The sequence below is a fragment of the Natrix helvetica genome, assembly GCF_964273705.1.
Source record: "Natrix helvetica genome assembly, chromosome: 3".
Taxonomy (NCBI): Eukaryota; Metazoa; Chordata; class Lepidosauria; order Squamata; family Natricidae; genus Natrix; species Natrix helvetica.
This window is the reverse complement of record NC_138549.1, coordinates 88,018,371-88,032,944: the sequence shown is the minus strand read 5'-3', so window position 1 is coordinate 88,032,944 and position 14,574 is coordinate 88,018,371. Positions and strand designations below refer to the sequence as shown.

The window sequence follows — 14,574 nt, the reverse complement described above, 5'->3', positions numbered from 1 at the left end:
AGACTGAAGAATGGCAGTATCTGGGCTAGCCTCTTTTTAGTTCTTTCTCTTTCTTTCTACACACAACTTTCAGAGCTCAGCCCCTCAAACCACAAACCTCATTTCCTGAGCGTTAAGGGTGCTTTTGTGCTGAAACACCAGTGACATTTGCTTTTGCTTCCCCTCCCCCTAAAAAAATAGCCTGGCGTTCTTCTTTAGTTTTATTCTATCCTTAGCCTAAGAATTTTTTTAAAGGTATAAAGTTAACTTGGATTTAGGGACAAGGTACTGCAATGGCACACGGAAACCCATTTCTAAATCTCTGGCTGAAGACTAATGAGCAGAAAGGGCTAAAAATGGAAAATATGTGCAAATGCAAAAGCATCTCAACACATATTTCAAATATTAAGACATTGGGCTGATGTTTATTTCTTAATTTAAGCCAATTTGGATTTCTACTGCCATCCTCTCCAATGGAAAAATCTGGAGAGTTTTGAAAGTGGGCTGAATTAAGAATTGATCAGGAAGAATGTGTATTTAGATCCAATGCCAACATTGAGTGTTATTTGGCATACTTTTGATGATAAATATAACAGTAGGTATGAAATACCTCCCTTCCCTTTTTACAGTTGCTCCAAAGCTGCCTCCTCAGAAGACTAACTTTGCTTATCCAAATAAGCATTGTGTGTTTTTATCATAGATTTCTAAATAGGTTGGTGTTATTAAGAAGTATTCCTTTTGCAGCTCACTTCTAGGTATGTTTTATTCCATCTAGTCCCATGAATGTAAAGTCCAGATGCAACCATGGGTTGGGGGGGGGGGCATGCTCTTGACTGGAACACAAAGATGTAACCCTGTGAACATAAGAAAAAAAATTAGGTAGAATCATGTTTTGAGGATATTTTTGGCAGAATCCTTTCCAATCTGTCCAGACTGTGTAAAAATTGCTAGAGTTAATCAGAAGCAGATAAAAAGATAAATGAAATTTTGGATCAAGAATTGGTACCTTCTATAGAACATACCGTGTTTCCCTGAAAATAAGACAGAGTCTTATTTTCTTTTGACCTCTGAAATAAAGCACTTGGCCTTATTTTCAGGGAGGTCTTATTATTTTTGAGGTGCAGGAGGCGGCGAGCGTGGTCACCTCATGGCTGCTGCTGTGCTGCAATATTTTTGGGGAGGGCTTATTTTAGCGCATGCGCTCAAAAGCCCGATTGGGCTTATTATCCAAGGAGGTCTTATTTTCAGGAAAAAAAGTGTATGTACCCTTAAATTAGAATTGTGTGTTTCTTCTCAGTGGATACAACTTCTCTTTCCCTAAGGATAAGGATAAGGAAAAGTTAGATGATGGGAGAGATATGGATGGAATGTGCACAAATAAATTGTTGTACAAGTTTTAAAAAATCTTGAATATACAAGGGTATATACTTCACAGTATAAAGCATATTTCTAGTATCAAGTCAAACACATTCTTCTGGATTAGTTTGCCCAGTGAAGAATAGAATGTAATTCTGAAGCTAATCTCTCTAAATGGATTTCAGTCTTCCAGTCCTTATAAGAATCCTGTTTTGGGAAATGAACCGTTTGCAGTAAAACCTTCCAGAATTACAGTATATTTGCTCAAAATATTAGATTGCTTGACCCAGTATATGAAACAGCCTATTTTGGGTTACATTAAAATGACAGTAATGCACAATGGATAATGAATTATTTTCAGCTACAATAGTTTAACTTGAAAGGAATGGAACTGTACTTCTAAAGTATACTATTTTGAAGATGCAACCAAACAGATCACCATTCGATGGTAGCAAAGAGTTTTCTATATCCCTTTGCTATCATCTAGTGGTCCTCTGAATTTTTGCAGCCCAGATATGTCTATTCAAATGGAATCACCTAAAATGGTATTACTATAACCTTTTTTATTGTTTAAAATAGTAAAATGTTATTGTTAACGGTTTAAACTTTAAATGACAGAATTGCTTGGAATTTATTTTTCAAGTCTAATGCATGAAATATATTTTTCCTGTGGAGGTGATACTAAAAAGTGTTACAGGCACAGGTTGATCTATGTCCATTAATATCAGCCTCTTGTACTTTTAATGATTCTATTCAAACACTCGATCTCTGAATGATTCACAGCAAAGGTGCATCGATATCATGATAGCTATAGCACTTACGCTTATATACTGCTTTACAGAGCTTTACAGCCCTCTCTAAGCAGTTTGCAGAGTAAGTATATTGCCCCCAACCATCTGGATCCTCATTTCACCCACCTCAGAAGGATGAAAGGCTGAGTCAAACTTGAGCCTGGTAAGATTCGAAGAGCCAAATTGCAGGCAGTCGGCAGTCAGCAGAAGTAGCCTGCAGTACTGCATTCTAACCACTGTGGCTCTGCGGCTCTTATGATAATAGTAGTAGCAATATCGGTTGCTAGTAGAACTTGATAGCGACCACTTTCTACATATCACAAATAACCACCTCCACACAAGAATACTCTGAAATAATTTTCATAAGCATCGAGCCAAGGCTTCAGCTCTCCAGGGAGAGGTAGGTGTCTCAGAAAATGCTATTGAAATTCTAAATAATAGTACTGCACTTCCCCTGCCCAGGAAAGATACATCACTAAAGTTTATTGATCACAGTAAAATGTTCCAAATTGTGTGCTGGACAGCAAACAATCCTAGCAAATCATTTAGCACAAATGACTGAAGTTCACCTTGTCAATGCAGTAGGAGTTACAAGCAGAGAGAATGGAATGGGAACCCTAGTTTATATGGTGTTGTTTTTTTTAATTGACAGGAAGGGTTGGGCCTGCAACCTTTCTGAAATAATAGATGCTGCCCTGGAAATCTTTCCTCCATGAAAGTGGCTACTCAGTGATTCTCTCTGGGCACCCTGAATTTCCCATTTTATCCCTTCAAATATGTCAGAACACCAAACACAAATTGTTTTGAGATCAAGCCATTGTGAATCTTGCTTTAAATCAAGCCTTGTCTAGTATTTCCACAACTGACTGTTATGCCCTAGGACCAGTGGTGGGATTTAAAAAAAATTACTGCAGGTTTTGTGGGCGTGGCTTGGTGGGCATGGTGTGGCTTGGTGGGCGTGGCAGGTGAAGGGTACTGCAAAATCCCCATTCCCTCCCCATTCCTGGGAGAAGATTGCTGTAAAATCTCCATTCCCTCCCCATCCCACTAACCTGTTTTCCAGATCTGTTCTCCTGTTCAGGGCAACAAAAGAAAATCATCTGCGAAGCAGTGGGGGCGGGGCCAGCCTATCTGCTGGTTCTCCAGAATTACTCAAAATTTCCGCTACCGGTTCTCCAGAACCTCTCAGAACTGGCTGAATATCACCTCTGCCTAAGCTTGCTACATGCACATAATGCCATATTTAGTTCTGTCCCCCTGGAGTAACAAAAAGAGCAGTGAGGGATAAAATAGGGAACAAACTGCCTTAAAAATGTCTCTAGGCCTGTGAATTAGGAAGTTATTTTATCATATTTAAGTTAAATGAAACCAATGATGATTATTTCTCCCCACCCCATCTGACCCCTCATGGAAAAGCCATGTTTGCACCCTCGACCAAAACAAATTGCACATTCTTATTTTGCAGGCCAAGGCCTTCGATACTGGCTCAAATTAAGACAAGCTTGTGATATTTTACAATTAGGCACAAAGGCCAAGATGGCTGTTATCTCCATTTGACATACAGAAACCAATTTTGAAACAACCTTATCCACCATTGGCAGCCAATTAGCATCCTCTTCCATCTATTAGTGCATCAAGATGACGTACAACAGGGCTATCCGACCTTTTGGGGCTAAGCGTATGATTTTTTTGGGGGGGGGAGGGAGAAGGGCATGCTGCAATAAACAGGGGAATACCTCAAAATGGTTAAATTGCCAGGTTGGCTTATTATACTGTAGTTTTAATTCGGTTTTCTCCTATGGAGGCAGGCAGGTTTTTGGTTGGAAACACTGTTATAAAGCCCTTGTTAAGGCTTAAACTATTTCAACACAGTAGTTCCAACCTCAGGGTGGAAAAAATGATTTTCAACCATTTTGACTGCTGGAGGGTGGACCATCAACAACAACCAACCCACACCTGGATGCAGCTCTAAAATGCGATGTTGTCAACCCCTGCTTTAGGAAGTCCAAGCAAATGTGGCAGGACTTTCTTTCAAGAGAGGGGGGTGGAAATCTTCCATCTGTATGGTGGGAAGTTGTATTAACCAAGAAGCAAAGTGGAGTAACTCAGCTGAGATTATCTCTGTGTTATTTTATTAAGTTGGACAACTATGGACAACTTCCATTTGGATCCTCTACGTCAAGCAGGGCATCTTATCCACGTTTCCTATCCTAAGTCCTCTGTCTACCTCGAGCACTAAACTTGTGACCCACTGATATTTAGAAAACTTTCTTTCATCTCTTTTTTTGTCATTATTGCCCATTACAGGTCAATAAAGATGTGTTTGTGAGTGAGAGAGGAGAGAGGGAGACAGAGAGGGAGGGAGGGAGGGAGGGAGGGAGGGAGAGAGACAGACAGACAGACAGACAGACACACACACACAGAGAGAGAGAGAGAGAGAGAGAGAGAGAGAGAGAGAGAGAGAGAGAGAGAGAGAGAGAGAGAGAGAGAGAGAGATGTTTCTTGAAGAGAGCCTCTATCCCACTATGGTAGAGCCCCATGAAGTTCTTTGTAAAGTAGCTTTTGAGGAGATAGAAGCCAAAAAAAATCATTCTAACAACTTATTTCATTCCTGCAATTTTTCACCTTATTTGATACACTGTCACCATAATTTGGGGGGGGGGGAATCTAGAGGAGAAAGGGAATGAAAAAATTGATTAGGATTCAAATGAAATAAAAAAGAGAAGATACACCATGTGATAAAGAAGGTAAATATATCTCCTTCTGTCGTCTTACTTGCTTCATGTGGTTCCTCAGTGAGGATTAAAAACAAAGTAAAACAAAACAAAAATGAACACCTGCCTTAGAGACCTATGTTGGCTTTCTATCACACCCAAATCTAGAATAGAAGAATAACTGTAACTTTGAACATACACTAATCGGCATACATTAAAATGAAATTTCATTGCATACAGTACAGCTTTCAAAGGGTCACCACCTCTACAGTAGCTAATTTGCCTGAACCCTCCAATAAAAGTAGCTAATGAAGTTACTAACCTACTAACACAGTGGCAACTTTTGATATCACTCCCTCCTGCTTTTTCAAACATGGCTTATACTCCAAGCAGAGGTTCTGTACCTTCCTGTGTAGCGCAGCAAACGGGAGTTCTAGAGCAGAGGTCTTCAAACTTGGCAACTTTAAGACTGGTGGTGGACTTCAACTCCCAGGATTCTCCAGCCAGCTGGAGTTGAAGTCCACCAGTCTTAAAGTTGCCAAGTTTGGGGACTCCTGTTCTAGAGGAATACTCAGGGGCTTAGCCAGTTGATTTTCTTATATGAGCCTAGGTGGCACAGTGGTTAGAGTGCAGTACTGCAGGCTACTTCTGCTGACTGCCGCCTGCCTGCAATTTGGCAGTTCGATTCTCACCAGGCTCACAGTTGACTCAGCCTTCCATCCTTCCGAGGTGGGTAAAATGGGGACCCAGATTGTTGTGTGTGTGTGTGGGGGCAATAGGCTGACTCTGTAAACCACTTAGAGAGGGCTGGGAAGCACAGGCAAGCTGTATATAAGTCTAAGTGCTATTGCTATTGCTGTAAAGGGTTTCTTTTTCTGGGAAGCCTTATTGCAGGAGACCAAGCAGGGTGAAGCGAAGGGAGCAACAGAGAGAGGGGCTTTGGAAGACCCGGATGTTCGTGCGCGGAAGGGGACTTTACGCGCGGGTATATTCTAGTGAGAGAACGCTCGTTCGGGCCACGCCCACCACAGAACTCTGGCACAGTGATTGACGCGGAGTGGTTCCCCCCCCCTCGGTAAAAGTCATCGCAGTTTTAAAACAATAAGTAAATAAAATCCTCCAGGGCTGGAATTAACCGGAGGATGACCATGACCTCTCCCGATCTCTTAATAGCCTGTTGTGGAAAGCTCTTCTGGAGATAAACATGTCCACCGGCGCGGCTGAAAATACCTTAACGCCACCACCCCCCGCCGGTCTCCCAGCTTGCTCATTTCCCTCGGGAACTTAGGTCAGGGTTAAATTTGGAAGAAGTGGGAGGCTTTCTCCGTCGGCCTTCCTCGGAGATCGATGCATCCAGGGAGGGATTTTTGTCTGCTAAGAAAACAAGGGGTGCTGGGAGGGGGAGGAGGAGGAGGAGGGGGGGGCAGCCCCCAACCCCCACCATAGGAGAAGCCACGGTCTATAAAAACACGGGTCTCCTCCCCACCGCCCTTCCTCCCCTTCGCCTTTCCGGGGCTTGCAAAGGACACGCTCTCCAAAGGTGGCTGCGGTTTGTGCAAGCCGGCCAAAATCAGCAAGGCTCTGGAGACAGAAGTTTGTGTGCGTGCCTGTGTGTAGCGTTCTGAGTGCTCCCCCCCCCCACACACACCTGCCCTTAGCCCAGCTTTGGTTAAAAACTGCATGAAATCACACCGCCTGTAAAATTAGCAGAAAGCTCAAAACCGCAGAGTTTACAAGAAGAAAAAACAGACACAAGATTTTTTTCCCCCCATTAGCAGCAGTTGGTTGCTTCCCCACCCCCGTAGCCAAGCCGAACAAGGGATGGGAAACCTGGCCCCGCCCCCTCTCAGCACCTCCTCTCCCCCCCTCCCATTATAAGAGCCCTCCAGGCACCTTTCAGCAGCAACCGGTCCTCACTAGTGATTTATTTCCTCGCTGCGGTTTCCTAGCTCATCCAGCCACGGAGATGCAAAAACGTAAGCATGCCCTCATTCTGTGGCAGGCAGGAAGACAACAGGTAAAGCCTGTGCCTCCCTGCATCTCGCGAGCCAATGTGATTAAAGGACTGGATAATCCTTGGGGTTTAATCGTGGTTTAACTACACAACCCATCGGGCCACTTTGAGCCAATCATTGTCTCTTACCCCCAATCCATTTTGCAGACGAACGTAGAGGCCTCTATGTTAAGCATGAGGCTACCTTGAGCACTCAGGCAAAGGGTGAGATTAGAGTGCAATGGAACTGGTTCACAGTGCTTGGAAATTCTTGGCTGGGAGCAATTGTCATGCTCAGCAGTGATAAGGTAAAGGTTCCCCTCGCACATATGTGCTAGTTGTTCCCAACTCTAGGGGGCGGTGCTCATCTCTGTTTCTAAGCCGAAGAGCCAGTGCTGTCTGAAGACATCTCTGTGGTTATGCGGCCGGCATAACTAAACGCCAAAGGCGCATGGAATGCTATTACCGTCCCCCCAAAGTGGTCCCTATTTTTCTACTTGCATTTTTACATGCTTTCGAACGGCTAGGTTGGCAGAAGCTGGGACAAATAATGGGAGCTCACTCCGTTATGCGGGCGCTAGGGATTCGAACCGCCGAACTGCTGACCTTTCTGATTGACAAGCTCAGCACCTTAGCCACTCCAAACAATGATATTAGCAGATAAATAACTAGATTTAGGTTTAATCTACATTGTAACAGAGAATGTTTGATCTTCTGTCACTAGGTCTACCTGAGAATTTTGGGATTTAAACAGGACAGATTCTATGTGCCAAATATATGCCACACTACACCATGGGTTTTTATTCCCCACTGCTTGTGCTATCCACCATCCATACCATACCATCCTTGAGTCAGTATAAAATTACACTCAGTATGACATTTCCATTCTCCATGACCAATCCTATCCTTAATTCATGAAGTCATCTCTCAAATAATGTGACTTAAAAAGTACCATGCTTCATTTCATAAATTATGTGGGTGGTGATGAACATGATATACATATCATTTTGAAGGGACCTTGGCTTCTAATGGACTCTTTTGTTCTGTTCCCAGGCCTTCTGGTTTCCCTGTTAAGCAGAGGTATCCAGCCTTGGCAATTGTAAGACCTTTGGACTTCAACTTCCAGAATTTCCCAGCTAGTTACACTGGTAGGAGAATTCTGGGAGGTGAAGTCCACAAGTCTTAAAGTTACCAAGGTGGAACAACCTGCTCTAAATGAACCTTAACAAAGTTGACTCATCTTCAGACCACCCTTATATGCTGTCAGCATAAAGGAGAAAATGCAGGTAGTCCTTGACTTACAATGGTTCATTTGGTCACTTTTCAAGCTTACAACGGCCCTGAAAAAAATGGACTTAGGACCATTTTTCAAATTTACGACTATGGCAGCATCCCCCTGTTCATATGATCAAAATGAAGATGCTTGGCAAGTGGCTCATATTTATGATGGGAAGAGTGTCCCGGGCTCATGTGATCAGCTTTTGGTTTGGTTTGGTTTGGTTTGGTTTATTTGGATTTATATGCCGCCCTTCTCCAAAAGGACTCAGGGCGGCGTACAACATTAAAAACACACATCTCAAAAGTTAAAAAAAGATTAAATCCATTTCCAAAAAAAACAAACCGATTTTTTAAAAAAGAAACAATACATTTAAAATAAATTAAAATTAACATTAACATTAACAGGCCAAGCCGGCTTGCTGGAAAAGTCAGCTTTTGCAGCCTTCTGACAGGTAAAGTCAATGGGGAATCCAGATTCACTTAACAACCGTGTTACTAACTTAACAAATGCAATGATTCACTTAACAACCGTGGCAAGAAAAGTCATCAAATGGGGCAAAACCACATTAAAAACGTCTCACTTAGCAACATAAATTTTGGGCTCAACACGTGGTGGTAACTCGAGGACTACCTGTATTAATTTGTCAGTACAGAAACATGGCGTCTGTCTGACCTGGGCTAGGGATGAGATGAAGGGGACATTGTAGGAAAGGGAGGGTGTAAGGACATGTTTGTGCCATAAATACGTTGAGGACAATTAAAAATAAAAGTTGCCACAAAACACGTGACTTGCCGGATTTATAATAAACACTGTAGATGTTAAAACAGGGGTGTCCAAACTTGGGAACTTTAAGATTTGTGGACTTCAACTCCCAGAATTCCCCAGCCAGCCATGCTGGCTGGGGAATTCTGGGAGTTGAAGTCCACAAGTCTTAAAGTTCCCAAGTTTGGACACCCCTGTGTTAAAAGGATTAGAGCTCTGCCCCCAGAAGGTGGCAGAACCCAAGCAAATTTTTCACACCAATATTTTTCTACCTCTAAATTTACTCACAGGGAGGGAGGAATTATAGGGCGTGACAATAGAAAAGACTTGCCCAGCAGGTGCCTTCCAGATGTATTGGGGTACAAGTCCCATCAACCCCTAATCATGCTGATGGGGGTGACCATAACAATCCAGGGCTGACAAGAATTGTAATGTTTCACATCTGGAGGACACCAGGATCTGCAAATGATGTAGTGGGATATCATAAATATTTTCCCTCAGGAATTTCATGTCAGAGCTCCCCCCCATAAAGCAGGAGTGCATACATCTTCCTGTGGATTGTTGGTTGAGAATTATTATTTTTTCTTTTAAAAAAGTGAGTTTAGGGGCAGAATTCTGAAATAGGATAGAACAGTGGTTCTCAAACTTACCAATGCCGTGACCCTTTAATACAGTTCCTCATGTTGTGGTGACCCCCAACCATAAAATTGGTGTCTCTGTTCCTAAGACCATCGAAAATATGTGTTTTCCGATGGTCTTAGGTGACCTCTGTGAAAGGGTCATTCGACCCCCAAGGGGGTCCCGAACCACAGGTTGAGAACCACTGGGATAGAAAATATCCTGGTGAGCACCAGCTTGTTCATAGAGCCTTCCTCTGTGCTCCCTGACCTATCTTTTTTTTTTTAAAAAAAGAAAACAAATCCTTTAAATTTAAATGAAAAGTAGAGTTCTCAGGGAAAAAAAAAGGTGAGTCGCCTCAGGCTATTGTTTTGATTGCAAGTGCATAAATGAAAGACACAAAGATAAACTTGGGCTTGACATAACTTCCGGGGGTCAAGATCAAGTCTTAAGAAGCCATAGTCAATCTCCCCAATAGCAGCTATTTTCATTTTTAAATTCTACATGTAAATCCTTTACTTTTTTCCCTCAAAAGTTGATAGAAAAATTATTTTGTCTGAACGACCTTTAAGAAAAAAAAATAAGACACATACGATTCCATATACTAAAAAATCAGGGGACCAAGGAGCAGCTTATACTTTAGCAAATTGAGAAGATATATTATACTCAAGAACAAACAACAACAACAAAGCAAGACTCCTGAGGTTTTCTGTACATCCTGCTAACCATTGCTTAGATGACAATCATTTTAAAATGACAAAATCTTTGTCTCATTCCCCAGTTCAGTGTAGAGATAGCTAAAGTTCATTTAGTTTTAAAATTATGAATTTTGTTTTCTACTGACACAAATATTGGTGTACAAATTATCTGGGGCACCTAATTCACAATCTTGGTGGTTACAAAGCCAGAGATGGCAACTGGTTGGTTGAGGCTGCTGCATATATGCCTTTTTTGCTGGACACTAATTGTCCTCCATGGCCTATTTTTCACAGAAACATCTGCCTACAGGTAATCCTCGGGTTACAACCCTGAGACAGTGCAGCCATCATAAATATTTGCGGCTTGCCAAGTGTCCAAATTTTTATCACGTGATCACGGAGAAGCTGCAACAGTTGTAAGTGTGAGAAATTGTCAAAAGTCACTTCTTTCAGTGCTGTTGAAAAAGCCACTAAACAAATGGTTGTCAATTGAGGCCTACAGGTAGTCCTCAACTTATGACCACAATGCAGTCATGAGTGTGAAAAATGGCCATAGGTCACTTTTTCCATTGCGGTTGTAACTTCAAACGGTCACTAAATGAACTGTTGTAAATCAAGGACTACCTGTATATAAAACATAAAGATCTGTGCCATTCAGAAATCACGTGGGCTCCTTCTACACAATTCAAATGCATTTATATACTTATACAAAATTCCTTGCTCAGTAACATAGCTAAAAGTTAGTACAAGCCAAAAATACGTTTATTATAATACATAGTTAAATAATAGTAAGTAGTCCTCAACTTATGAACATTTAGCAACTATTGAAAATTAACGATAGAGCTGAAAAAAGTTACTTATGACCAGTCCTTTCACTTACAATCGTTGTAGCATTTCCACAGTCACATGTTCACCATTTGCAACCTTCCCAGATAGCATCCGGACAAACAAAATCAATGGAGGAAGTTGTACTTATTATTTTTATTTTATGATTTTATTTGATTTCTAGACCGCCCCCTCTCCCCGAAGGGACTCGGGGCGGTGTACAGGTACCAAATTAAAAACCATACAAATAATCATAAATATAGTTAAAATCGAATTAAACTTTAAACCCCTGTACAAATTTATAAAAATTAAAAACTTAGCCTAAGACCACCTGCGAAATTTAAAAATACAGACTGAGGTGGGAGAGCTGGAATTAGGCCAGGCCGGCTAGATTAAACAGGTGGGTTTTTAGCTTCTTACGGAAGGAGCGGAGGTCCGTGGTTGTTCTAATATCAGGGGGAAGGTCATTCCAGAGGGTCGGGCCCATCACAGAGAAGGCCCTTCCCCTGGGTGCCGCCCGCTGGCACAGCCTAGTGGACGGTACCCGGAGGAGTCCCTCTCTGTGTGAGCGAATCGGCCGAAGGGATGTATGGGGCAGGATACGATCCCGCAAATAGCTCGGCCCTGTGCCATGGAGCGCTTTGAAGATGATAATCAGCACCTTGAAACGCACCCAAAAAGCTACAGGTAGCCAGTGCAGCCCGCGCAGGAGAGGTGTTACATGGGAGTATCTAGCGACTCCCGAGACTGCCCGTGCGGCCGCATTCTGAACCAACTGCAGTCTTTGGGTGCATCTCAAGGGGAGCCCCATGTAGAGAGCGTTACAGTAGTCTAGCCGGGACGTCACAAGCACATGGGTGACTGTGCGAAGGGCGTTCCGGTCCAATAGGGGATGCAATTGGCGCACCAGGCGAACCTGGTGAAACGCCCCCCTTGCCACGGCTGTCACATGGTCGTCCATTGACAGCCGGGCATCTAGGAGGACGCCCAAATTGTGTACTCGATCCACGGGGGCCAGATGTTCGCCCCCAATGGCCAGTGATGGAATCAGCTGGTTGAACCAGGGTGCCGGTAGCGACAGCCACTCCGTCTTGGACGGGTTGAGCTTGAGTCTGTTACTTCCCATCCAGATCCGTACGGCTTCCAGACACCGGGACATCACTTTGACGGCATCGTTGGGGTGGTTCGGGGTAGAGATGTACAGCTGGGTATCATCCGCGTACAGATGGTAATCTACCCCGAACCCACGAATGGTCTCGCCCAGCAGCTTCATATATGCATTGAACAGGAGAGGCGAGAGGACCGACCCCTGTGGCACCCCACAAGTGAGCGGCCTCGAGGTCGACCTCTGCCCCCCTGCCAATACAAATTGCACTCGGCCAGAGAGGTAGGAGGAGAACCACCGCAGGATGGTGCCCCTCACCTACGTTCCCTCTAAGGTGCGCGGCTGCGCTAGCGCGCAGGTGGCAAGAAAACACCGCGCAGCAGTTTTCAACTGCCGTGCAGTGATTTCTATTGCCACAGGCTTTGGAAGCTGGGGAGGTCCTTTGCAGGCAGCTAGAACGGGCCGCTTGCAAAGGACTTCCCCAGACTTGCTTTAAGGAGCACGGGGCGACTGAGGCTAGTTGTGAAGCCCCAAAACCCCCACCGCCACCAGAAGAACTGCTGCCACCTCCTCCTCCTCCTCCTCTAACAGGCAGCACTGCCGGATTTGCCGCCCGGCGCTGCGGCTGAGATGAAGCCGGCAAAGCTCCAGCCGGCATCTCCGCGCGTGGCAGCGGCGCCTCCCCTCTGCTCGGAGCACCTGAGCTCAGCGCTGGGTTACCCCTGCCTGCCCCCTCCTCCTCCTCCTCCGTGCTTTTGAAGAGCCATGAGGCTGCGGGATACAGTAGGAAGGCGGGGAGGGAGCAGGGGGGAAAAAAGCCTCATGGTTCTTCAAAAGCACGGAGGAGGAGGAGCGGGCACGGGTTACCCAGCGCTGAGCTCAGGAGCAAATCTGGTGGTGCTGTTGGAGGAGGAGGAGGTAGCAGCAGTTATTCTGCTGGCAACTCATCGGCAACTTCAGCAGCAGCCCTGCCCACAATGAAGAAAGCAGAGATGGAGCAGATCCACGCAGATGACGTCGCTGCAACATGACTGGAGGAGGAATTCTGGGAGTTGAAGTCCACAAGTGTTAAAGCTGTCAGGTTTGAAGAGCTCTGCATTTTTTTTCTAGGGGTGGAAGGGTCTTGTAACTTGACAGCTTTAAGACTTCCATGCTTCAAATGCCAGAGTTCCTGAGCCAACAGGACTGGAGGAGAAATTCTGGGAGTTGAAGTCCACAAATCTTAAAGCTGTCAGGTTTGAAGACCCCTGGGGGTTTTTTCCCCTAAAGGGTTAGGGGTGCAAGGGTCTTGTAACTTGACAGCTTTAAGAGTTGCGTGCTTCAAATGCCAGAGTTTCTGAGCCAACATTTTGGTTGCCAAGCAGGAACGTTGTTAAGTGATACTGATATTATATAACACTTTGAATTAAGCAGGTACCTTGAAGAAACATAACTTTGAGTTTCAAATCATACTGATTTCGTTGTTGTCTTAGGTGACATCTGTGAAAAAAATTCGGGTGCTCAGGCATGAAAATGTGCCGCTCAAACACTATACTTTTCTGCTCACATCGAAAAAAAATTAGAGGGAACATTGCCCCTCACCCCCAGCCCCTCCAGTCGATGCAATAGGATACCATGGTCGATGGTATTAAAAGCCGCCGAGAGGTCTAGTAGGACCAGGATGGAGGAGCAACCCCCATCTCTGGCCCTCCAGAGCTCATCCACCAACGCGACCAATGTCGTCTCCGTGCTGTGGCCGGGCCGGAAACTGGACTGGCGCGGGTCCAGATAATCAGTTTCCTCCAGGTGGCGTGGAAACTGTTGTGCCACCACACTCTCTACAACCTTCGCCAGGAAGCAAAGGTTGGAGACGGGACGGTAGTTGGCTAACACAGCTGGGTCCAGGGAAGGCTTCTTGAGTAGGGGCCTCACCACCGCCTCTTTCAGGACGGCCGGCAAGAACCCCTCACTCAAAGAAGCGTTAACTAACTCCTGGAGCCAGCCTCGTGTGACCTCCCAGGATGCCAGTACAAGCCAGGAGGGACACGGGTCCAGTAAACATGTGGTGGCTCGCAGTCGCCTACGCAGCCTGTCCATATTGTCGGAAGTAACAGAGTCAAACTCCTCCCAGAGTGGAGCCTCAAGACCCACCTCCGACCTCCCCTCTAGACCACTAGTAGAGACCAACTCGCTTCGAATCTGAGCGATTTTGTCCTGCAGATACTCCCCAAATTCCTCTGCTCTACCCTGCAAAGGGGCTTCCCGCGGCCTCTGTTGAAGGAGGGAGCGGGTTACCCCAAACAGGGCGGCAGGGCGGTTATCTGCGGACGCAATAAGGGTGGCACAATACTGACGCTTGGCCACTCTTAACGCCACAAGGTAAGTCCGTAAATGGGCTCTCACCTGTGATCGGTCAGATTCAGAGTGTGACGATCTCCATCTGCTCTCTAGGCGTCTCTTGCGGCACTTCATCAC

The 14,574-nt window shown here is 44.9% G+C and overlaps 2 protein-coding genes across 2 annotated transcripts in view; one reads left to right on the top strand and one right to left on the bottom strand.

Annotated features, from left to right (window-relative positions):
- The window catches only part of DIPK1A (divergent protein kinase domain 1A), a 263,262-nt gene that overhangs the window by 70,217 nt on the left and 178,471 nt on the right, over nt 1-14,574 (bottom strand). The window lies entirely within an intron of this gene.
- The window catches only part of RPAP2 (RNA polymerase II associated protein 2), a 300,695-nt gene that overhangs the window by 136,562 nt on the left and 149,559 nt on the right, over nt 1-14,574 (top strand). The window lies entirely within an intron of this gene.